Genomic DNA, 24,800 nt, shown 5'->3' with positions numbered 1-24,800 from the left:
TATCCCCGGTTCATGTATTCCATTATGTTACTTTTTATCTTACGAATTATGTTAACAAATGTCTGTATAGAGGTTTTAAAAGTGCAAATATGTGAACAGAGCAGATAAGTTTATGACTGAGTCTATTGTAGTCAACACGAGTTACGCTTTCTGTATAAGCTGAAGTATTGTGATTGTGATAGACTTCACCTGAGATGTAGTCCATACAAAATTTGGCATTTTTCAATTAGATGTTATTTTAGGCGCTGTGCGATGGTCCATTCATGCTCCTCTTCTTTATTCAATTAAAGACTCGCAAACAGATTTTACAGTTCATTCTCGAAATTATGCCTTTTACAGCCAAAACATAATGAGCCCCTCCTTTTTTGTACAGAATACATCAACGATTCAGCGTAGTATGGATTCGACAAGTCCTACGTACGTTTCCTCGCCCGTGTGGCTCTAGATGTCTACGCAATGGTCAAACAGTTCCCATAAATTACAGGCTGGTGGTTTCCGGTCCAGAGCAGGCACCCAGTAGCATCCCAGTTGTGATACACTGTGTTCAGATTAAGCTAAGTTGGTGGAAAAGACACGAACGTGGGTTCGCTATCACGCTCCTCAAACCAAAGTTTCCTGTTGGAAAATGTTATGGCCATCACAGAACTCATCCAGCATGGAAGGACGTAATTTTTCCAGAATATGTTCAGGTTCTCCTAAGATAACATGAAGCCTTCGAATACTACAATTTGTCTCATGGTAGCGCAGGTGACGACTCTCATAGCCAAGTACTGCCATCAACAGCACTTCCTGTGGCGGAGTGCATGTTTCCAGCAGTCGATCGCTTGGCTGACAGCGTATCTGGAAACATCGATCGAAATAGTGTAAGAAGATACGTGATTCATCCGACCAATTGATAAAGTTTCCATTGATCCGCGGTCAAATCAGAGTTATCCCCTGCCCAAAACAACTGTAATTCACTATTACGTTTTTTCGACATGGGAAGACGTAGGGGTCGTCTGCTACGGACTCCGATGTTCAACAATGGTCGTTGAACTGTGTGCTGCAAAACACTTTCAAATCGTCTCCAGATCTACCACACATCCCTGCCTGTCCCACTATACAGAGTGAATAGGCATCTGACCTCCACGTCCTGTGATGACACGTCCAACATCTTGTCGTCTGCATCCAGCTTTGCCGTTCCCGAGAAGGTCGTTCAGAGGGACTAGGTCATAAGAATCTACCCTTCGTCAACGGTGTTTATGTCAGTTCATTTCCCCATTTTCGACTCTTGTTGCTCCATTTCCCCATTTACTCGTTTGTTTTGGCTCTGATTACGTGCTTTCCTCACAGTGTCACGTGCTCCCAGCACCATCTCCCGTCATTCAGTTTCGCGCTGGGCACTGGGCATAATATTTTGGCTCATCGCTGTATATTCATTGAGATCTCTAAAGTGCTATACTGTTATTAAACAGTCATTTGTGCTCACGAAGACATATTTGTGCATGTGTGTGTGTGTGTGTGTGTGTGTGTGTGTGTGTGTGTGTGTGTATGTGTGCGTGTGTGTGTATGTGAAAGATATATGTATTTTTACTCTTACTAAATTCTAAATTCATTTTGTGCGAATATCAGTTAACATGTAATAAGCTGGATTTGACGTATCTGTCACTGTGTAACACATCAACACTCCATCTGCAACAAAGAACAGGCATTTTGCGAAAAGATAATGGAAATGCTTTTGATTTCGAGGAAAATAGTGGGAACAGAAATAGCGGTACACGTAATATGTAAAGCCAATGTACTTCATCAAATTAACAATCGCATTTAGCATTTACTCAATTGCATTCAAATACAGTTTTCCTTTAGGCAGTATTTCATGGTGCATATTTGTCGTAAGATGGGATCTACACTTCAATTAAATGATTCCGGATACATGAAAGATGGCGGTGCCTTCCGGGCAAGCCACTGCCATGGTCATACCCGTCAGGCACCTCCCCTTTCATTTTGTTTCAGTGATTATCATAGAATTTTATTTACCTTTGGTGTATCTAAATTTTCCCTGATAGTTATTAATCTGGTGGACTATGAGGGTTAAGGTAAACCACTGATTGATCTCACAGTACTTGCATCACTTGAGTAGCAGTAGTAGGCTTAAACTCGGCTGTAGAGATAGATTTTGGACGTTGGAGTTGACATTGCATTAGGGGCAGCTTCATAAATTTCCCCGAGCAACAAGCCAGCTCGCATATACCTTTGGAGTCACCGAAATGGGCCGTGGGCCTGGCAGGCTAGTGGTTTATGGACTGTCATTCTGGCGGCTGGCCTTGTTCCGCTAGTGGCCAAGAAAGAGGGGGGGGAACACCGCGGCTGAATGTGAAATGACACTATTTTAGAAACTGGCGGCTCCAGGCATTCTGGCGCCGGCCTAACAGCTTTAGTAGTTTGTTTACGTGGTGTTGGGGTCTGGTCCCCTTATCCCGTGTGTGGGTTGAGCTATAGCGGCGTCAGGCTGACGCCCAGATAATGTGTTTATTACAAGAACAGCATACCTTGTGAAACTGGACGACAAATTTCTCCAGATGACGCGTTTCTTAGATGTCACCTTGCCCCAAGAAAAGGGCGTCCACTAAATCGTTTTATGGACGAGACAGAGCTTCTTTTCACTGGGACGCTTCCCCCATCCTGTGAAATGCACGAGGATTTGGCTGTAGTACCTCCAGGCAATGTGTACTGCACTGCAGTGATTGGTTGGGAAAGATCGGGTCTCCTTGGTAGAAAATATGATTGGCGTGGTAACCACTGCTGGACCATAATAGGTTTATTTGAGAACATGTGGGGAATGACTGTTTTTCGGAAGGTTTTGAGCAATGGGAGAGGCAATTACTTGCTTCTCGACCGTCATGGAGTACAGTCGCTAGAGATCTTCCGTTTCTGTGTAGAAAGCAGTTAGTTACAAACACATCCTGAACACCCGGGCGAAACTCTATATTTTCGCGGATGTGAGACAAGCATTGGTGGACGTGGGGTCACCTCCCACAGTACTACGCTTCGGCAGTACCAGGACGCAGACGACTGCATGTCTTCTTTCACCAGCTACATCGGTAATGTTGCACAGCTTTGGCAAATTCAGAAGCCTATCAATCCTTTTCAAGACAATCTTTTTTCATAGCAGCCTTGTACTTGCAGTAGTCATTCTCAGTGTTCATTGCATGCTCAATTATATCTTGACACAAGAGACCAAACAGTGGAATGATACAGCAGAGTGTACCTGCGTAGATTGGCATCTTTTCACTCACAATAGCCAGTCTCATTTACATGTAAATTCCAATTAGGTTTCCCAAGTCTATTGCCAACCAAGGTAAGTTCCTGTTGATGTAATGTTATACAGTTGAAGTTTCTCTTTATTCTCCCTTGACCTGGATATAAGTTAATAAATTCCTTCCGATACCGTAGGTCGTCGTTATTAAATTTTCAATGATCCCATTCTCATTTCCTACAGTGTCATTTATTTCATTGTGGGTGTCAAGGAATTAAATTAACATCAAATTAGCTCAGGGGTGATCCTCACAAGGGCAACTAGACAGATTTCCTTGGCTTATTCATAGACATGGCACCTATTGGGTGTGGTGCTTACGACTTTTTGGAAGTCCGGAAGGCGGAGAACTGCCTCCACCATAGGCTAGCTTGAATATTGACGAACCTCCAGTGATCGAATTTTCCGCTTGGTGTCCTCTGATAACAGTAATCAGTAAATAACTACATTCGGGATTTTCTTTTCGTTTCACCATTCTTGATTTAGTTACGTGGTTGTGCTTAAATCGGGGGCGAATGTGGAAAAAATCTCTTCCTCACTATGTAAAATATTTAGTGGTGTTCATGTTTTGGTTTGGTGAGTTCTGTACCACAATCACGAATTTGGCAGCTCAGCATTGCTACCTGTGTCGCAAAAAGTTATTTTTTGATGGGTTGGTTCAAATGGCTCTGAACACTATGGGATTCAACATCTGAGGGCCGCCCGCGGTGGTCTCGTGGTTCTAGGCGCGCAGTCCGGAACCGTTCGACTGCTACGGTTGCAGGTTCGAATCCTGCCTCGGGCATGGATGTGTGTGATGTCCTTAGGTTAGTTAGGTTTACGCAGTTCTAAGTTATAGGGGACTGATGACCACAGTAGTTGAGTCCCATAGCGCTCAGAGCCATTTGAACATATGAGGTCATTAGTCTCCTAGAACTTAGAACTACTCAAACCTAATTAACCAAAGAACATCACACACATCCACGCCCGAGGCAGGATTCGAACCTGCCACCGTAGCGGTCACGAGGTTCCAAACTGAAGAGTCTAGATCCGTACGGCCACACCGGCCGTCTTTTTGGTGGGGTAATTGTGTTTTTTGTTTAACATATTTGAGAGTCGGATGTCATTACGCGTTCTTGCATATGCATAATTTTTGTTTTGTGTTCTGTTTTATTTTTTCTTCTCTTTTCGAGTCATACAACACAATTTCTTTTTTTGTATTCCACCGCCGTGAATGTTGACGAGAAGCAAAGCGAAGCTACTTCATGGCCAAAGTCTCTTAGACTCGGGAAACACGATGGAACACGCTAATAACAGTGACGTCAACCCTTAAGATGACATGTTGGATGGGATTCCCTTGGAGCATTCAGGCTCAAACACGTATGAGAGGCTTTTCGTACTGACAGATGATGCAGAATCAGAACAGGGAATTAACAGTGGTGTTGAGTCTGATCATGCAGATGAACGTGGCCATTTAGACGTATTAGTCAGATGTAAAATTACCTGCCAGGATAGCCGAGCGCGGTAACGCGCTGCTTCCTGCACTCGGGTAGGCGCGCCGGCCCCGGATCGAATCCGCCCGCCGGATTAACGACGACGGCCGGTGTGACAGCCTGCCTGGATATGGTTTTTAGGCTGTTTTCCACATCCTGATAGGTGAATACCGGGCTGGCCCCACGTCCCGCCTCAGTTACACGACTCGCAGACATTTGAAACGCATCCACACTGTTTCACGATTTACACTAGACGCCGATTGCTGGGGTATACTACTTCTGTCCCGAGGGGTATGGGGTGGTGGCAGGAAGGGCATCCGGTCATCCCTTAAAATTAACCATACCAATTCCGTACTTAACCCTGCCGACCCTGCTCTCAATGGGGGATAAAGGTAGTAGCAAAAGAAACGAAAGTCAGGTGTAGAAATTTGGAAAGGGATATAGAAGACAGACACACAGTGTGACGCCAATACGCTCGGGGATGACGGGTGGCTTCGTCAATAGCTCGAACGCATTATGAACCAGAACCTGACCCAGTCATTGCTCTCCTAGTTCAGCTTAAGAAGCAGATGGATGAATTAGAAAGAAAACGAAAGGAGGAGGTAGAAGAATTAGAAAGGAAACGAAGGCAGGAAGCAGAACAATTCGAAAGAAAACGAAGGGAGGAGGCAGAAGAATTGGAACAAAAAAGAGAGCGTGAGGCGATCGCATTAAAGGGGCAGATTAGCGAACGCATGGACTACTTTCAGGCACAACGTTCTGAGGTACTCACAACTCGGGACGCAGGCGATGGAAGACGCTCGCCTTGCCTGAATAGAAGCAGCATGTGCGAACAAGTTTGCTCTTGCTGCAGACACCCGAGCAAAACGAGCGAGCTCCGCGCCCAACAAGGGTTCGAAACCCTTGGCTCCGGTACATAAGGCAACGATCGCCAACACTGAGAATATTGCCAAAGTAAACGATCGACTAGCTCCGGTAGAGGAAAAGTTGCAGACAAAGACCTTGCACGGCGGAACAGTTACGTAGCTGCAAAACTTCAACGGCACGAGTGATGCCATCGAGTGGTTCACGGAGCAGTGCGACGCAAGTCACGTCTTCTGCCGAGTGTGCTCACTCACGCAATACCTCTCAGCCGGTGGGTAGGAATACGCCAGACACGGTCCCGGAGAATTTTGGTAGATGTTACTATGTTCATGGCCCCTCAGTGCGAAGCTGGAATTTATCTGCGGGAACAGCCGCTGAAAAAATGGGAGATGTCGTGGCAAAGTGCAGCAAATGGATCAAGGGAGCATTTATCGCTACCTATTGATCAGCATAAATGGTGAAGATTATGATTTGGCCTGAAGTCGAATCTTCGGGATACAAAGGACCAGTAAAAATGTTTGATGCATTATTAAAGAAGCACCAGTTCTTGGACGCACTCTGCAGCTGGCCGGAAATTATTCGTTTCTGTTACTCGAAGCTCCCCATGCAGTATTAATAGGCACTGTTGGTAGTTGCGGAGACAACACTGAAACTTTCAAATGTCTACTCAGCGAGCTGGAATTGATATATGAGAGGCAAAATGTAAAGGATAAAGGCAGAAGCAATGACAGCAACAACCGGCGACTGCGTAAGAGCAAGGATTAGCACACTGAGCGCCACGGTCAGCGTAAGGGACACAGGAAAGAGCACCTCAACCCGACCGCAGAAATTACGGGTACCAGAGCCGAGAAGGGGATAATCTGCGGCACCACGATCGAAACTGGCGGGAGCGGGAACAGAACCAGCAAGCTTCTGGAGGTTGGCTAGGTCCAGACAGGAATCGGCGGGTAGGAGAGGTGGTTGCGAATCGTCCACCAAGTCCCTCTCACAACACACATAACTGAAGCCATCCACATAATTGATGCCAGGGATGTGCTTTTTTATGTTTTGTAAATGTGATTGTGTAAACATTAGGTGTTATATAGGGATTATTTGTGGTTGTATGGGTTGAGTGAAAACAGGGTTGTAATGGGCATTTGTGTCTAACTACTGTGTTTTATCTTTGCCATTTTTCAGCATCACATCCATTTTAAAATTATTTTTTTTGTTTGTCTTCTTTTTGTTCTGTGATTGCTTTTCTCATGAAGCATTCATTTGGAATGTGAACGCCGTAATTGCAAGTGATGCTTATCGATGTTTGTTCGAATGCATTCTCGTTCTTGGGTCATGACTGCTACAAGGGTTGGTTCAAATGGCTCTGAGCACTATGGGACTTAACGTCTATGGTCATCAGTCCACTAGAACTTAGAAGTTCTTTAACCTAACTAACCTAACGACAGCACACAACACCCAGCCATCACGAGGCAGAGAAAATCCCTGACCCCGCCGGGAATCGAACCCGGAAAACCGGGCGCGGGAAGCTGCTACAAGGGTGATTTCGGCGTTTGCGTCTGTGATGGGGGAATCGTCGTCTGGCATGTCTGAAACCTGGGCCGGTCTTGGGTCTCGCATGGTGTTGTGGGGTGCTTAACACTCTTACGAATGCTTATGATAGTGAATAAGGCACGCATTCGTCATGTTGCACCTACCTCCTGATCAGTTCAGAGTGCGTGGGAGCACGCCTCGTAGTTTTGCCCCTATCTGCTGATGAGTTTCGAGTGTGTATGAGCACGCCCTTGAGTACTCCGCCAGCTTTTAGTGGTGTTTTTTCGAGTATGCTCAGCCACGCATGAGTTGCGTGTGCGGAATTCGGATTCGTGAAATGTTAAGGAGGCCGCCCAGCCCTCCCCGCTGCTGTGCGTTGTGTCATACTTTCAAATTGTCAGAGGTTTGGTTCAAAAAAATGGCTCTGAGCACTATGAGACTTAACATCTGAGGTCATCAGTCCCCTATAACTTAGAACTTCTTAAAACTAACTAACCTAAGGATATCACACACATCCATACCCACGGCAGGACTCGAACCTACGACCGTAGCGGTCGCGCGGTTCCAGACTGAGGCGCCTAGAACCGCTCGGCCACTCCGGCTGGCTGTGAGAGGTTTGATTCACCTCCATATTTAAATACGTATATGTGTGCGACCTTATCATGGATCAAAGATAGTGAGGAATAGTGTTTCACACCCTAACAACTCAACCGAGACACAGGACTGGACTGCATCTTTCTCATGCTATTAGTCTAGTCTCATTGTAGCGATAGTTTTTTATTGCTTGTGTTTCTTGAGAGACGTCTGGAAGTTTGTCCGGCTTTTCTTGTGGAGTTTCAGAGTCTGTTACGTATTTCGTCCTCAACGTTACAGGAATACCTAATCACCATCGTAGAAAACTAGAAAATCAGACAAGAGCTGCCTTCGAAACGGGACGACAGCATTTCGCGACTCGGCTGTCGCTGGTCGGGCCAGATGGACACATATGTCTCGATATTTTATTTCCTTTCATGCAGGTTGTACTGCCGGTATTCACTATCTTTTTGTGTTGCCCTTTTGTTTTGTTACTGTGGACGCCTGTGTTTGTCTTTAAAACGTTTAAAGGTTTCCCAGACGCCGCCACAACGTAGGAAGATGACATTTTTAGACTTACTGTTCCATGTTTGACTTAATCATTTAGTTTCGCATGTTAGATTATTGTGTATACCACTGCGAATGCCTGAATTTTTAGGATATAAAAGTTGTTGGAGGGTAGTTTGTAAATACAATTAGAGTCTAAGGCATGCGAATTTACATGTAAGATAATTAATAAGGAGTACCTCTGTCTACTGTAAGATATTAGAGTAATTTTGTAATGTTTCATGTATATTGCTAAGTGCCACAGGAGACGTGGGAGAAGTGACCCTGAGCGTGGACCTCTGTCTGCCGGTGCACCTTCTATGGGCGTGCCGACGCCAGCCACAGGGGTTTTTCCATTGGCCATGGGACGTCCTGGAGCGCATCGTCCGTGCTGCCAGACAGTTGATCCACGTGACCACCCGCAGTCTCTTCCGGCCACCAACCTCGCAACTCTACAAGATGTGCCACCTGATCCTCCCGTCGGCGCGTAAGCCGGAGGAAGGCGTCAGGTGTAAGACATTGTGACAAACTGAGTCTGTCATGTGTGCAGTTGTGTGGGCGTGGCCTGTGGGACCTCTGGAACTCCGCAGCGGCCAGCGGCATTGCCGGGGCACGATGTGTGTCTAGCATCTAGCGTTTTGCGTCACGACCATCAACCCCCATACCCACTGACTCGTGCATGGGCCTAGTCTGAAAGAGCATCCACAACTCTCACCAGCACTACTGTGCCGTCAGCGTGTGTTATGTAGTGTCTTGTGTAAAACTATTCTGCAGACATCTACACGAATTAGGTCGAGCCCAAGGACGTACTATGCTAAACTTCAACGTATTTCATTGTTGTTGTGTTCACAAATGTTCAATGTCAATTAATTTCCTGCCACCATCTATTTCACTGATGAACATTACACATTATAATTGTCTGTTTGCTTCCTTGCCATAAATTTAAGTAGATCTCACTTTTGTTTTGGTAACCAATAAATCAAAACTGGCCACTGGCGGTTAGACCGTGCTACAAACATGAATAGTTTTGTGCTTTCATTTCACGTTACTATCAGTTTTCATTTGGTTTTTTCTGTTGTATACCCTGGATAAATTATTTTGGTATGTATATATTGAGACACACGTTTTGTAAATCCAGCTACACAAGTATGTCCTCCATGCATTTCTGAAAGGTGAATGCAAGTTGCATAATAGTCATGTTTCGTGAATGAATCAGTGTGAAAGGACATCACGTCACGTCACTTTGGCTATCTCTTTTCTTTGCTCTGGGATACTGAATGTATGAGGTCACTTTTCACAGAGGGAGAAACTTCCTTTGTGAGGAAAACGCCTTTCCTTCTTCTCGCGAACGTGTGTGTTTGTAATGGGACCAATTAAAGTATGCATTGTTAACAAATTACCCGTGAATGTTTGCAGGATGATGTGGTCCATGCAACTGACAATGGCAACTCCCAGCATTGCTCAACTTGTTTGCAACTGTGGAGAGGATGTGTGTGTGTACTTGGGTATCCCTGTGAAAGAATTAGCGTCACTTGAGGTACGAGACTAACACTGGCAGTCAGGTTGGCCATATTTTCCTCCGTGATTTCTGTCCTTTCTTGCTTCACCACGACAAGTGGCTGGTTTGATACATCCATTGATACATTTCTTTGGGTTGTGTCAAATTATCCCTTGCCTTAAGTGAGCCACAAATGGCGATAAATGATCTTTTGTGTGAGGGGTTTAACGAAAGACGGCGGTGCCTTCTGGGCAGGCCATTGCAGTAGTAAAAACCATCAGACATCTTCCCCTTCATTTTGTTTCGGTGGTAATCATACAGCTTCATTCGCCTTTGATGTGTCTAAATTTTCCCTGATTTTTATTAATCTGATAGAGTTTTTGGGTTATTGTGAAAATGAAATGCCTATGAGCACTATGGGACTTAACATCTGAGGTCATCAGTCCCCTAGAATTTAGAACTACTTAAACCTAACTAAACTTAGGACATCACACACATCCATGTCCGAGGCAGGATTCGAACCTACGACCGTAGCGGTCGCTCGGTTCCAGACTGAAGCGCCTAGAAGCACTCGGCAACACCGGCCGGCGGTTTATTGTGAACCACTGATGTATCTCACAGTATCTGCGCGACTTTAGTAGCAGTTGTAGAATTAAACTCGGCTATACAGATAGATTTTTGGATGCTGGAGATGACCACTGCATTAGGGGCAGTTTCAGGACTTTCCCCGAGCAGCCAGCCAGTTCACAGATTCCCTTGGAGTCAACAAAATGGGCCTTGGGCCTGGCAGGCCAGTGGTTTATGGACTGCCATTCTGGCGGTTGGCCTTGTTCCGCTAGTGGCCAAGCAAGAGGGTGGGAACACCGTGCCTGAATGCGAAATGACACTTCTTCAGAAACTGGCGGCGCCGGGCATTCTAGCGCCGGCCTAACAGCTTTATTAGCTAGTGGACGTAGTGTGGGAGCCTGGTCCCCATATCACATGTGTGGGTCGAGGAAAGCAGCGTCGGGCGGGCGAATGACTAGTGTGTTTATTACAAGAACAGCGTATCTTGTGAGACAGGACGACTAATTTCTCCGGATGTCGCGTTTCTTAGATGCCACTGCACTCCAACAAAACGGCGCCCACTAAATCGTGTTATGGGTGGGACTGAGCTTGTTCTCGCTTGGACGCTTCAGTCATCTTGTGAAATGCGTTGGGATTTCGGCTGCAGGACCTCCAAGCATTGTGTGGTGTTTTTTCAGAGAACAGAATGTGTACTACACTGCAGTGATTGGCTGAAGAATATCGGGTCTCCTTGCTAGAAAATATGATTGACACGCTAACCAGTGCTGGGCCAAGATAGGTTTATTGGAGAACATCTGGGGGAATGGCTGTTTTTCATAAGGTTTTGAGCAACAGAAGAAGCAATGACTTGCTTCTCGACCATTACAGACTACAGTCGCTAGAGTTCTTCTTTTCTACGGAGAGAGCAGTTAGTTGTAAACACATCCGGACACGCGGGTGAAACTTTATATTTTTATTGACGTGAGATAATCTGCTGCAGACGTAGGGTCACGTCCCACAGTACAAAGTTTCAGGAGCACCCAGACGCAGACTACTGCATCTCTTCTTTCACCAGCTATAATGGTAACGTTGCGAAGCTTCGGCAAATTCAGAAACTTTTCAATTGTTTTCACGACCATCTTCTTTAATAGTAGCCTTGTACTTGCAGTAGTCACTCTCAGTCTTCATTGCATGCTCCATTATATCTTGACACAAGGAACCAAACAGTGTAATGGTACAGCAGAGTGTACCTGCGTAGATGGCATCCTTCCACTCACAATAGCCAGCCTCATTTACACGTAAATTCCAATTAGGTTCCCCAAGTCTATTACCAACCATCGTGGGTTTGTGTTAATTAAATGTTATGCAGTTGAATTTTCTGTTTGTTCTCTCTTGACCTTGATGTTATTTAACAATTGCCGGCCATTGTGACCGTGCGGCTCTAGGCGCTTCAGTCAGGAACCGCGTGACCACTACGGTCGCAGGTTCGAATCCTGCCTCGGGCATGGATGTGTGTAATGTCCTTAGGTTAGTTAGGTTTAATTAGTTCTAAGTTCTAGGCGACTGATCACCTCAGAAGTTACGTCGCATAGTGCTCAGAGCCATTTGAACCAACCATTTAACAAATCTCTTGTTATTAATTTTTCAACAATACCCATTCTCATTTCCTATAATGTCATTTTTTATGTTGTTGGTTCCAAGGAATTAAATTAATGTTATGTCAAGTTAGCGAACTCAGAGATGATCCACACTGAGGCCACTAGTCAGATTTACTGGCACTATTGATAGACATGGCACGTCTTTTGTGTGGTGGTTAAGACTTTTTAGTCGTTTGGAACACGGAGAACTGCCGCAAGCATAGGGTGGTTGTATACCTTCGATAAAATTTTGTTCTGTCACTTCGTGACATTCGTGAAGTAACTGAAAACTATCCAACTACTAAACGAAGATTATTACGTTTTCTGTGATTTAGTATTGTAATGAACAGAAGAGCCTAAGAAACTGGTATACAGGTCTCACATCGTGGAAGGCCCCATGAGCACGCAGACGTGCTGCAGCACGATGTCGCATGTACTCGACTAACGCCTGAAGTAGCGCTGGAGGCTACTGACTGAATGAATCTTGCAGGGATGTCCATAAATCTGTAAGAGTACGAGGATGTGGAGATCTCTTATTAACAGTACGTTGCGGACATCCCAGATATGCTTAATAATGCTAATGTCTGGGGAGTTTGGTGGCCAGCAGAAGTGTTTAAACTCAGAAGAGTGTTCCTGGAGTGACTCTGTAGCAATTATGGACATATGGGGTGTCGCATTGTCCTACTGGAATTTTCCAAGTGCGTCGGCATGCACAATGGACATGAGTGGAGGCAGGTGATCAGACAGGATGCTTCCGTACGTTTCACATGTCAGAGCCGTATCTAGATGTATTAGGGGTCCCATATCACTCCAATTGCACGCATCCCTCACCATGACAGCGCCTCCACCAGCTTAAAGATCCTCCTGTTGACATGCATGGTCTATGGATTCACGAGGTTGTCTCCTTACCCGTACACGTACATCCGCTCGATGCAGTTTGAAACGAGATTCGTCTGACCAGGCAACGTGTTTCCAATCATCAACAGTCGTATGTTGGTGTTGACAGGCCCTGGTGAGGCGTAATGCTTTGTGCCCTGCAGTCATCAAGGGCACACGAGTCTACCTTCGGATCATAAAGCCCATATCGATGATGTTTCGTTGAGTGGTTCGCACGCCGACACTCGTTGTTCGCCGAGCTTTGAAATCTGCAGCAGTTTGCGGGAGGGTGGCACTTTTGTGACTCTGAACGATTCTCTTCAATTGTCGTTAGCTCTGTTCTTGCAGGATCTTTTCCCGGCCGCAGCGATGTCGGAGATTTGGACTTCTACCGCATTCCTAATATTCACGGTACACTCGTGAAATGGTTGTACGGTAAAATCCCCACTTCATGGCTACCTCGGAGATGCTGCGTCCCATCGCTCGTGGGCCGGCTATTACACCACGTTGAAACTCAGTTAAACCTTGATAACCGGCCATTGCGCAGCAGTAACCGATCTAACAACATTTGTTGTCTTATATAGGCGTTGCCGACCGCAGCGCCGTATTCTGCCTGTTTATATATCTCTGTATTTGAATACGCATGCCTATGCCAGTTTCTTCGGAGCTTCCATGTATAATGGGTTAAATACAATTGTGGCAGTGACTGAATATTTTTCATTTTTCAACACTATTGATTTCAAGATGATATATTCATTACTGTATGATGGATGTGTTCATCAGTCACTTTCATTTACAGAAAAACTGTCTGCTCTTTATTTTTGTAGTAATTTCGTGACCATGATAACTGCAGTTATGCTTTTAGGTGTGACTTACTGCTGAATAATCTGGCAGTTATTCGTTCGCATTAATTTAATTACAGAATAGTTTTACCAATTTAAGTGCTGGAACTATAAGTTTCTACTTCATTACTCTGTTTAATATCAACTTAAACTCTGAATGGCTGTATTGTCATGTATAGTACTTTTAATTTTTTTTAACGAGCCTGTTGCCAAGGGTTAAAAATAGTTTATGGTTATGCGATATCACATAGACAAGATAAGATGACCAAATATTCACGTATACTGCATATCAGAAACGTGATAAATAACACGCGTGAAAGAAGAATAAAAATTAATAGTATTGCCTGCAGGAGAGAACTTTAGTAAAGCAAAATGTCAAAATTCTAACGAAATTTAAGCTGTTTCTCCAATGGAAATAGGTGACACAATACTCTTTAACGAATTCTGTGAGAAGCATCAAAATACATGTCTTACCTCACCTCAACTTCATGGTAGTGCTGTTCATAAGCTGTTACGGAGCTAATCCTTTATATATCAATACGATGGAACCCTTTCGTTCATTTCCGGAGGATAGCCAATTAAACTTTTTGAGAGAGAAAAACAATTTGCCGCTGTTATTCAGTACCGTACAACGGTTAATACGATCACATCGAAGAAGGACACGTGCAGGTTGACTGTCGGGCAAATTAACACACGTAAATGATGCGCTGTAATCAGGAGAGTGGCCCGGGTACATGTTTTTCTCCAATTACAGCTCGACATTCATCATTCTCTTTTCATTAGGTCACGCACACACATGCTCATTATCCATGCTCTCTCAAATTGTATTGGCATTCTTTTCGCAGTTCGTTTACATTTAATGAAAATACTCTTCATATGTTTTGAACGTCGGTTCAGTTTAACAGACTGGAAACAAGATATAAAAAATGGAAATGTTGATTCTTTCGATTTTCAATGAAATGAAGTAACAGAGAGAGGGACGAACTTAAAACGCAGCACTGAAAATCCACTACAAGAGGAATGAACTGCAATAAAATTTGATGGAATGAATGGAGGGAATGTTAGAGATGTAATTATAAACTGTGGGGATAGGTGGATTGCAGTGGGGAAATTAGAGTTGGTACTTAGCTGGATGAATGAATACAGAAAATGAGTAGTAGACTGTGGTAGTGCTCAGTCCATGAGGAAGGGAGAGAGAAGAGTCTGAGGAAGATGGGGAACATAAGGAGTCCTTATATGGAGTGGGATAGCGACAGAAGAATTACACCTGAAAAGACTGATGAGTACACGTAGGCAGAAGTGTGGGATTATTCCTGGATTTGAAATCAGAGTGGCAACAAGAATGATCTAGGAATGAAGTTTCCTGAAAATGCAGAATGTACGGCTTGTTCAGTGAGGGAGTAGAACTGAGGAAATGTCAAAGAATATAAACAGAATGTACGGCTTGTTCAGTGAGGGAGTAGAACTGATGAAATGTCAAAGAATGTAAACAGATACGAAAGGTAACTGCCAGCCTTCAAGAATGTAGAAGGTCACAGAACACTGCCGTTTTAGGGAATGTGACAGGTCAAGTTTTTATAGGTATGGAGGACGTTCCAAGCTTTAAATCCCAATGCTCCACCGGTTTGTAATTTTAGTCTGTTAAGTGCTTTCTGTTGGACAGTAAGTAGCGGGTTTTCACCTGACATACTGTGGGTACAGACTAGCAGTGAACACATTAAACAAGACTTCTGACTGTAGCGGTCAACGCTTACATATATATTTTTCTTTACACAAGTTTCGACACTTGTGTCAATCTCCATAGCCCTATGGATTAATAAGCAATATAGAAAGCAACATTTCGTTGAACAATCATTTAATTACTCTACATAAAATAAGAATGATAGCATATTTCACCTTAGCTTATGGCAGCGTCACTATGTAATAGGATCCTTCATCTCCTTACATCTCATTCTAGAGATCTAACTGAAGGTATGCAGTTCAAGTTCATAAATAGCTAGACGTGTCAGTAAAAGCTAGCGCCATTTCCGTTGTATGCTACATTAATATTAAGTTACTATCATTGTTACCGATGTCTGATGCCTGTTTATAGTTATGCTCAATGTTTTTTTCAGCATTAAGCAAGTTTCTTTGATGTGTCGTATCTGCTCGTGACGTATAAGTGTGTCTCGAACCCTGTTCTCCAGGAGTGAGTAATCTATTCGTCGGGATGTCGAAGTAGGAGAAAACGTCTTGGGTCGGGGTGGGGGAGGGGGAAATTTGTATGGTAGGAATGGACAGACAGTAGAATGTGTGGGTATGGTGTCTGACAAGGTCTACTGTAGGATGGAAGCGACGTGCGAGATGTAATCGGTATGTAGCCAGGTTGAAGGATATTGGCGAAGAGTGGTGTCTATGAGATGATAAGAAGGAAACGTAAAATGTCATATCTAGTAGTATGTGACGGAGGTTAGAGTATTTTCGAAACTGCCACTGGGATTCTATTACTTGTGTGACGGGCAAGGTATGGAGTGGGGTCATTGTCCCCTCGGAGGAGTCGGTAAGTTGCTACCACTTCAGAAATTTTGTAAGAGATCGGCAATGGAAGATCAGGTCATCATCAATCATATTGGTAGGAAAAATGTGCGCTACTCGAGTGAGAGAGTCAGACAGTGGGATAATGGTGTTGGATATACGGAAAGGATAGAAATTACATCGAAAACGCTTAGTGCGATGAACAATTCGGCGAAGATGGTCGTACCTCATGACTAACCCGTGCTAGGCATTTACTACTGAGTATCGAAATCCGAAAGCAGTTGGGTCATATATTTTCCTGATTGTGTTAAGCAGACAAACTACCTATCCAACGCAGTTTCCGTAACTGTAAGGTTAATTAATGGACTGTGCCTAATAATTGTGTTGTTTTTTAATTTGTTTTTAACAAATGTGTGTGAAATATTGTGGGACTTAACTGCTAAAGTCATCAGTCCCTAAGCTTACACACTACTTAACCTAACTTAACCCATGCCCGAGGGAGGACTCGAACCTCCGCTGGGACCAGCCGCACAGTCCATGACTGTAGCGCCTAAGACCGCTCGGCTAATCCAGCGCGGCTTATAATTGTGCTTGACATGCTTTGATCATCCTATATCCTCTCTTCTCTTCGGAGCTATGTAGTTGTAAACAGCGTTATCACATACACCAGCACACAAGTAACGAAGACACTGCTGCGGTAAGGTAAACCTAAAAAAAAAAAATTACAATAGAAATACGCCGCATCATTTGACGTTCACAGTACCTGAGAGAAGGCTACATTAGACCGTAAGGTCACAAACAATTACCTTATTTTGGACCTGAAATTTATCCAACTTTGAGACTGGCACGTAGAGTGAAGTCCGTTATTTGGGCTTGCTACGCTATCTTCAGTTTCCTGGACGCACAAAAGTATTGTGTGGTATTGATTAATTAACTGTATGCGTGGTAGGCCTTCTCAATACTGTCTCAGTTAATCTATATTTTTGTCCTGTATACAATGTCATAATCAGATTCGAACGGATGCCTTTGAAGAGGAAGTACTGGAACTGTTCACCAGCACTCGCCATGTGTCACAAGCGCTGAATAGCTACATCTCATGCTAAAGCGTGTAGGGTTTTCTGTAAACTAGAGTTACACGACCAATGAAGTTAGTGTAAATGTGTTTACAGGTTTGTGTATTCCACTCACAACCCCAGATTTCTATACACTTAAAAGATTATTTCACGCCCACGCGAGACAATATTGTGAAATTGAACGAGGTTCATATCCGAGAAGATGAAAATCAGAGTGCGCAGTTGGTTAGAAATATGAAACAAGTTTTGTGTGGTGTATGAATAATGATACTTGTGATCCGAACACTGGGCCCTTACTGTTTTATTGGATGACTTACTGTTAAGTCTTAGTTAGACACGGAGCTCCCGTTCGTTTCATGTAACGGTGTGGAGTACCATACGCACACCACAAATCCATATAGATTTATGGGCAGAGCGGGACCTGTTTCATCTCGATTACGAACACAAGAACTTACACTTCTTGACCATATAATAGTTTGTGGTGTTATATGACTTGTGATATTGCGCCTCCTTCACCACATAAATCTGTATAGTTACATTATTCATGACAGGATTTGTATACTTTATTTTAGCTGTAGACTGGCAGCTGACTGGAGCACCTTCGTCTCCTGCGGTCCCTCACCTTCATATCTCACTCAAGATGAAAAAGGGGACAGATGGAAGCAGTAGTCTTTACTTGAAGGCACAAAACTTTGACGAAACGCATACAACGAAACAGGGGAAACTGGCTCTATTAACAATTTAGTCCTGACGATTACTGATTCTAACAATAGACATGCTTTAAGCATTTATCTAAATATTACTCATGCAAAATACCGTCACCCAGTATCGTATAAAAGCGCCTTTTCTATTTCCGTGATGTACCGACATATTCACTTGTCGTTATACGACCAAAAATACGTAAAGAAATAAACATATTGTAGCTAATAGCTCTGCCAAATGTGTACACAGAGACCTTTGTAATGCAAACACACCATACGATAAAGAAAAATAGAGAGTTCAGGGTGCAACGATAAGAAAGAAAAAAAAAAGTGAGCGGAAGACATATTTTGGAAAAAATTGCTCAACGACTGGAGAAACAGATGAAGAACACAACCGTCGGATGCCGCTTCAAAAAACATAACACTCTGAAACTGCGGATTTGACACAAGAGAGTTAACAGACTAAAAATACTTTGCGGCGACTGTGAGAAAATTTATTAGATGCAGCTGAACGAAAATTCATTTTCACAAAACCTGACCGAAAACAAGCGCACGGTGACCGATACACTTTACAACATTCAAGTCGTACACACTGCACCAAAGGGCTGGTTATTCTACATTCCGGACGAAACAGATGTCTACGAGTATTAGAAACACCATCGCACTAAAATTCTGAACCGCCGCTAGGCCCGAGTGGTTTTAGACGCTTCAGTCAGGAACTGCGCTGTGGCTACGGTCGCAGGTTAGAATCCTGCCTCGGGCATGGATGTGTGTGATGTCCTTAGCTCAGTTAGGTTTAAGTATTTCTAAATCTAGTGACTGATGACCTCAGATGTTAAGTCCCATAGTGATTAGAGCCATTTGAACCATTTGATCTAAAATTCTGAATAAACGAAACAAATCTACATCGAATGCTCGGTTTTTCACTGTCTGACGGGCTGTTGTAGTCCTTGCATGTCCCGTCACCAGACTGTCCATTTGTTTTCCGTCTCTGTAACTACATTTTTCATGATTGTTGATGTTGTTTCACGAGCTAGTTGTGCCTTCGTCTTTATTGTTTAATCGATTCGCTCAATTCAGTTAACTTCATTTTTAAGCCAACTATATACGTCCCAGACACCTGTCTGACAGCTGCCACTTATAAACTAATGTTTCATTGGGCATCCATTTTGGGCTCTACCTCTTTTTAATTAAGTTTCTAAGTCTTTCTATTTTCTCTCGTGCATAATTTTAAACATCACATCTCTAACCCTGTAAAACGTCACTTTGAACTGTGTTTAAGGTCAGAAACACCTGGCGGTCACCCCGCCACAGCGGTATGCGTTGCAAGCGTAAGCACAATGTGTTAACGGCGGCGCTATATCACGGATGAGGAGTGTTTATTACAATATTATCGTGTTTTTATAGAATGTTACGATGCCAGTCATGGATATAAATTTTAAATTTATCTTTTACTAAGTTTAAGGAGAAACGTATATTGTTTGCTGGAATGTTTCTCAAATAATGTGAATCTACGTTTTTAACTGTTAGAATTCCCTTTCTCATAAATGTGGACATTCTTTTTTACATGAGTCTGATGAAGATCATAATGACTGAAATTGATCACTCAATAAAAAAAATTCGTTTGAGTATTCACATATTCGCATTTTGATTCACCGTAATTCTGTAAGACAATAAGAGAAGTTCAATAAAATGTTTAGTGCTTCTGGTCCATAGAGGCCTTCTGGTTTAATTACTGCGCTGCAATGTCTAATTTTGTGTGCTTGAAGATAAACTTTCGTTTGATATTGTTCCCATTCCATTTTCCTGAATGATTTCGCCAAAATATTTAAATTTTTGAACTTGTTTTATTTTGCCATAGTTCATCTCCGTGCATATTGATGCTTGTTTTGTAGCTGGTCACATATTCTGTATTTTCAAAATACATTTGGAAAAAACTTCGATTTTGAGAAGCAAAATTTCGCGAATTAACACTGCTGAATCGTCTACAAATACTATGCAGTCAACAGGTTGTAACTAAATTCCCATTACATTGTTTGAGGACAGGATCCTTACACCAAAACAAGTAAAAACGTCAAGTGAACAAGGGCTTTAAATCCTTACCTTAACAGCTATGAGCACTTTTTCGTCTCTGATACCGTTAAAAATGTCTCTTCCATGCCAAGCTCTTTGCTTTCGATATTTTGGAAACAGGCAATATGGACCAAAAACACTAAAAATATTCAGTAAACATGGGCTATACAATGCATAATTTAAGAGCTATCAGTACTTATCCGTCTTCTTTACTGTGAAACACATCTGTTCTATCGAAGAATCAGTACTCTCGCTCTTAAGGTATCCGTTTTAGAGCCCATGTTTATTTGAGGTTATTTTCTTGTTTTGGTGTAAGGAACCTGTCCTCGAAGTCTGTAAAGGGAATTTAATTACACCATACATGGATTACTTTACTCTGTTTTAAATGATGGGTTGGTCAATCTTGAAGATTGATTTCTGTTTCCTTAATTCTTCTATGACTTTCACAAGGAGGTAGTTGAACAGTAAAGGAGACAGCCCAGCTCCTTTGCGACGCACGTCCGAAACCAAAATGACTGTCCAGTCTATTACCAAGCAGAAAAAAGAGCCGATTTCTTTCTTTTTATCACAGATTCGAGATGCTTGCTAAGCTCAAACTTCGTTGACGCTAATCGCCGACCTTACTGCCACTTCCTTAACACGACATCAAACTAAATAAATCTCTCTATGTAATAAGTCCAATTTTCTCTGAACAATGGAGACGACCTATAGCTAGCCTGCATGGAGGACCACAGATTGGTGGCAGTGGAGAAAATTTCACATTCACCACTTAACTAATCTAGAAAGTACGCAAGAGAGCGAAAATGCGCAAATGTCAGGGCTGTTACGTTCGAATTTAAGTTGGAGCCGCGCCGACGCAGAGGGCCACTAATTCCTGCCACGTCGGAGAACAAGTGCCAACTAAAGTCTCCCAACTTGTGCGCCCAGAGGCCGTGCCGTCCCACCGGTCTGAGGCAACAACAGTTGTTCCACCACCACTCCATTTCAAGTTGCCTGAAAGAACAAAGTTAACAAAAGTACAGAGACGGTGCTTCCTGCGCCCATTTGGTTGTTAATCCAGGACGTCTTCACATTGTTGATAATAGTAGTGCCAAAGTTATCTCCTTTTTGATACAGAAGCGTCGTCTTCCTTTAATTTTGGACCTGTATTGTGTGCTGGCAGTCCGACTTGATTTTTCGTGATAGAGTGTTTGCAGTAACAATATTGGTTGCTACTGTCCAATCGTGCCGTTTGCAACATTAGCATCCGGCATTGCATTCTACCGAGAGCTACTAACCCTGTCTTTCTGATTCTGTTTCAGTATTCGTGGCTGAATGTGTACCGATGCCATGATTCATCTCGGTTCAGTAGTTCTCGCACGCACGCACGCACTTACGAACACTCACACGCACACGCACACGCACACATACGCATACCTTTTGCTTCTCTCTCACACACTCTCTTTCCCTCCCTCTCTTTCTTAAGGTAATGGGCATATCTTCTTTTAGTTTACCTTATATCCTGACGTATTTTCTGTTTCATTACTTGTCCTACAGCAGCGTGGCAGCTTACCAAAGCACTCTGTCTTCAGGCCACAAGTGGCCCATCGTGACCATCTGACTGAAGTGTCATCCTCAATTGAGGATGCGGATAGGAGGAGCGTGTGGTCAGCACACTGCTCTCCCGGTCGTTATGATGGTTTGCTGTGACCGGAACCGCTACTGTTCGGTCGAGTAGCTCCTAAATTGGCATCTCGAGGCTGAGTGCACTCCGAAAATGGCAACAGCGCATGGAGGCCTGGATGGTCACCCATCCAAGTGCCGGCCACGCCCAAAAGCGCTTAACTTCGGTGATCTCATGGGAACCGGTGTATCTACTGCGGTAGGGCCGTAGCCTGACAGCTTACCAAGTCCCTCAAAATTATTGTGAGTGGATTCGATAAAACAATATGACTGAACTACTTCACTTTTGTGTCTTATTTTCCATTATAATCGGAATCAATTCTAATTATTAGTTGTTACTGGTCTGTAGCTTTATCACTGTCTCTTTTTCTTTAGCTTATATCATCAGTTCTGACGACAAAATAATTGCAGTAGGCGAGGAAGATTAATGTGGCCACCCTCCAGGGTCAGAAGATTACCAGGAGACTACAACTCCCTGGCTGATGGGGAAACATAAACTGATAGATTATTCCCCGTTTCTATCCACTATCCCTCCAGACATGAAGAAAAATAAAGTACCTTACCTACTCCATTCACTATACCTAGTCTTCCTAACGTTTTGATTTCGAAGGGAAATGAGATTTCCTCCATAAATATGGCCTTGGTATGTATGTTTGTCAGTGTCTGTTTTATGAATGCAAGCGCTTTCAGACCTAGACTTTGTTATATTAATATCTGTAAGAGTGATTCTCTGGCAAATAAGACACAGACCTTTTTGAAATCAGCGAATTTGAAGAAAATATTAAGGCCACAAATCATCTGTTTTCTCAGGACTAGGTTAAGTCCTAGTATTGCTATGGACACGAACGACCAGATCTGAAACCTGAATGATATCCATAATGTTTATTGAAGTCGTTTCTGTACTCTGTTGAGAAGACACTGTTATAGAATTTTGTGTGCAATTAATATAAGTGTGATTCTCTTATAGTTAATAACATGTGTCCTGTTTCCCTTCTTGTCTAATTGGTAAATTATCGCATTTTTCGCATCTTCTGGGATTTGTTCAGTTTGCCAAATGTCGCATTGTTTCGCGATTCCTTTTAAGCTGTTTGAGCCGCCTGCTTATTTCGGGATTTCTACTGTGATTCCATCTAACTTCGATGACTTATCGTTTTCGAGTCTTTTTATCTGTCTGGCATTTACTACTACACCGGTCGGTACTGAATTTGAATTAGTGTCCATCACCAAGGAAGTTTGTTTCGTTTCCGTAGAGAAATTACTAGTAATGCTGTTTCGAACGACTTTTTGGCTGATTTTTCTCTAATTCTTCCGTAAAGAACAATTGTAGCTAGCTAGTGTGAAATTTGGGGTCTTGTGTCTTGTATTTTGTGAGCGTCTGTGGTCGTAGGCGTAGTTTTATTCTTGCCAGGTAATAGTTTGCATTTACTTTAGCACTCTTCGTGACTTCGATGTTCCTGAAATATCTATGGTTTGAATAGTAGATTACTACATGACCTACTCCGAAGTCACCCATGAGTCAGTTCAGCTATCTGCAAGTCATGTGTTTCGATTGTTTCTTTACATGATGTCAAGGTCAAATATCACAGTCTAGCTCACTCTCACTCGTTTAGGTTGGTCCATTTACGTGCTGGAATTTTTCCAACAGTTTCCCTGTACTTTCTTTCTTTTCATAGCTGTGCATTGAAGCCGAAAAACTGAATTTTGACATGATGTGGAATTTTAGATACTATTTCTTCTAGAGCTGTCCCTGACTTGTCTGCCTATTTGAGGTTAGTTTTATTTTCAGTAGTGATTGTCGTGTGTTCATTGATGATGATGAACATGATGATGTTTGGTTTGTGGGGCGCTCAACAGCGCGGTTTTCAGTACTGATTGTCGTGTGTTCATTGATGATGATGAACATGATGATGTTTGGTTTGTGGGGCGCTCAACAGCGCGGTCCTCAGCGCCTATACAAGGACGCAATTTTTACACAGTCCTATTCTTTACAGAGCCCAGTCAAGCCACTGTCATGGATGATGATGATGAAATGATGAGGACAGCACAAACACCCATTCCCCGGGCAGAGAAAATCCCCAACCCGGTCGGGAATTGAATCCGCGACCCCATGATCCTGAGGCAGCAACGCTAGCCACTAGACCACGATCTGCGGACGTCATGTGCCACATTGATTAATGTGTATGTTATATACAGGGTGAGTCACTAACTATTGTCGCCTAGAATAATTCCGAAAGTATGATAGTAGCTGAAACGTTAGTGGGAAAAATGTTCCATGGGAAAACGGGGGCCATAATATGACGTTGGTTTTTTGTTGACAAGTGGGGTCGCTTCAGAGATATGAAGGTCAACTTTGTTTCTTTTAAAATGGGATGCTTTATTCTGGTACTTATTACTTGATAGCGTCTATCGAGACAAATCCAATTATGTCTTGCAGTAAGCTCTTTGACGGTCTACGTAGGTCATAATGGTGGCATGCATGTCCATTTTCAGAAGGTGTTCGAAGTGATGACCACTGTTATCAATGCTGTAATCTTCTTATCATGGACTGAGTGGTATTTTATATTACATCAGCACTTATCGAATCACATGCTCTGACAATTCTCTCTCGTATATCGTGAAAATAGTAAATATTCGCCGAATACGGCGTATCTATCTAACGTGCCATTTACGTGTAAACACTATTCGACGGTTTTGCAATACAACACTAATAGGAACGGTAAGACTAATATCGTCGTATCAAGCGAATATGAATGATGTATTCCTTCGAAGAACAAGTCCATATGCTTCTCTTTTATACAACCTTAGTCTTGAAATTAGTAAAGAAACAGCAGCTACAGTATAATTCGTGCACAATCTAGCGTAGGGCTACAGTGAGAGCAGTTCTGAATCGAACAGAAACTGCTATCAGAAGAATAAAGGCTGCTTCCCTCTAGGAAGATTTTCTCACGAACAGAAGCAACAACGTTGGGACGAGAGTTGTCACGAAGAAGTTAGACATCGTCAGGATTAATGTGGCGGCGTTTGTCACGAAGGACACGACGGAACTTGACCAAAGTTTTAATGTAGGCAACAACATTTACAGTGGTCCCGCGTTCAACGAAGTCCAT

At 43.1% G+C, this 24,800-nt stretch overlaps 1 pseudogene; it reads right to left on the bottom strand.

Moving 5' to 3' along the window:
• Positions 1–21,788: 21,788 nt before the first annotated feature.
• On the bottom strand, positions 21,789–21,906 carry LOC126299896 (5S ribosomal RNA; annotated as a pseudogene).
• Between the last annotated feature and the right edge of the window lie 2,894 nt (positions 21,907–24,800).

This window comes from Schistocerca gregaria, chromosome X (assembly GCF_023897955.1).
Source record: "Schistocerca gregaria isolate iqSchGreg1 chromosome X, iqSchGreg1.2, whole genome shotgun sequence".
Classification (NCBI taxonomy): Eukaryota; Metazoa; Arthropoda; class Insecta; order Orthoptera; family Acrididae; genus Schistocerca; species Schistocerca gregaria.
This window is presented reverse-complemented; position numbering and strand designations above follow the sequence as displayed.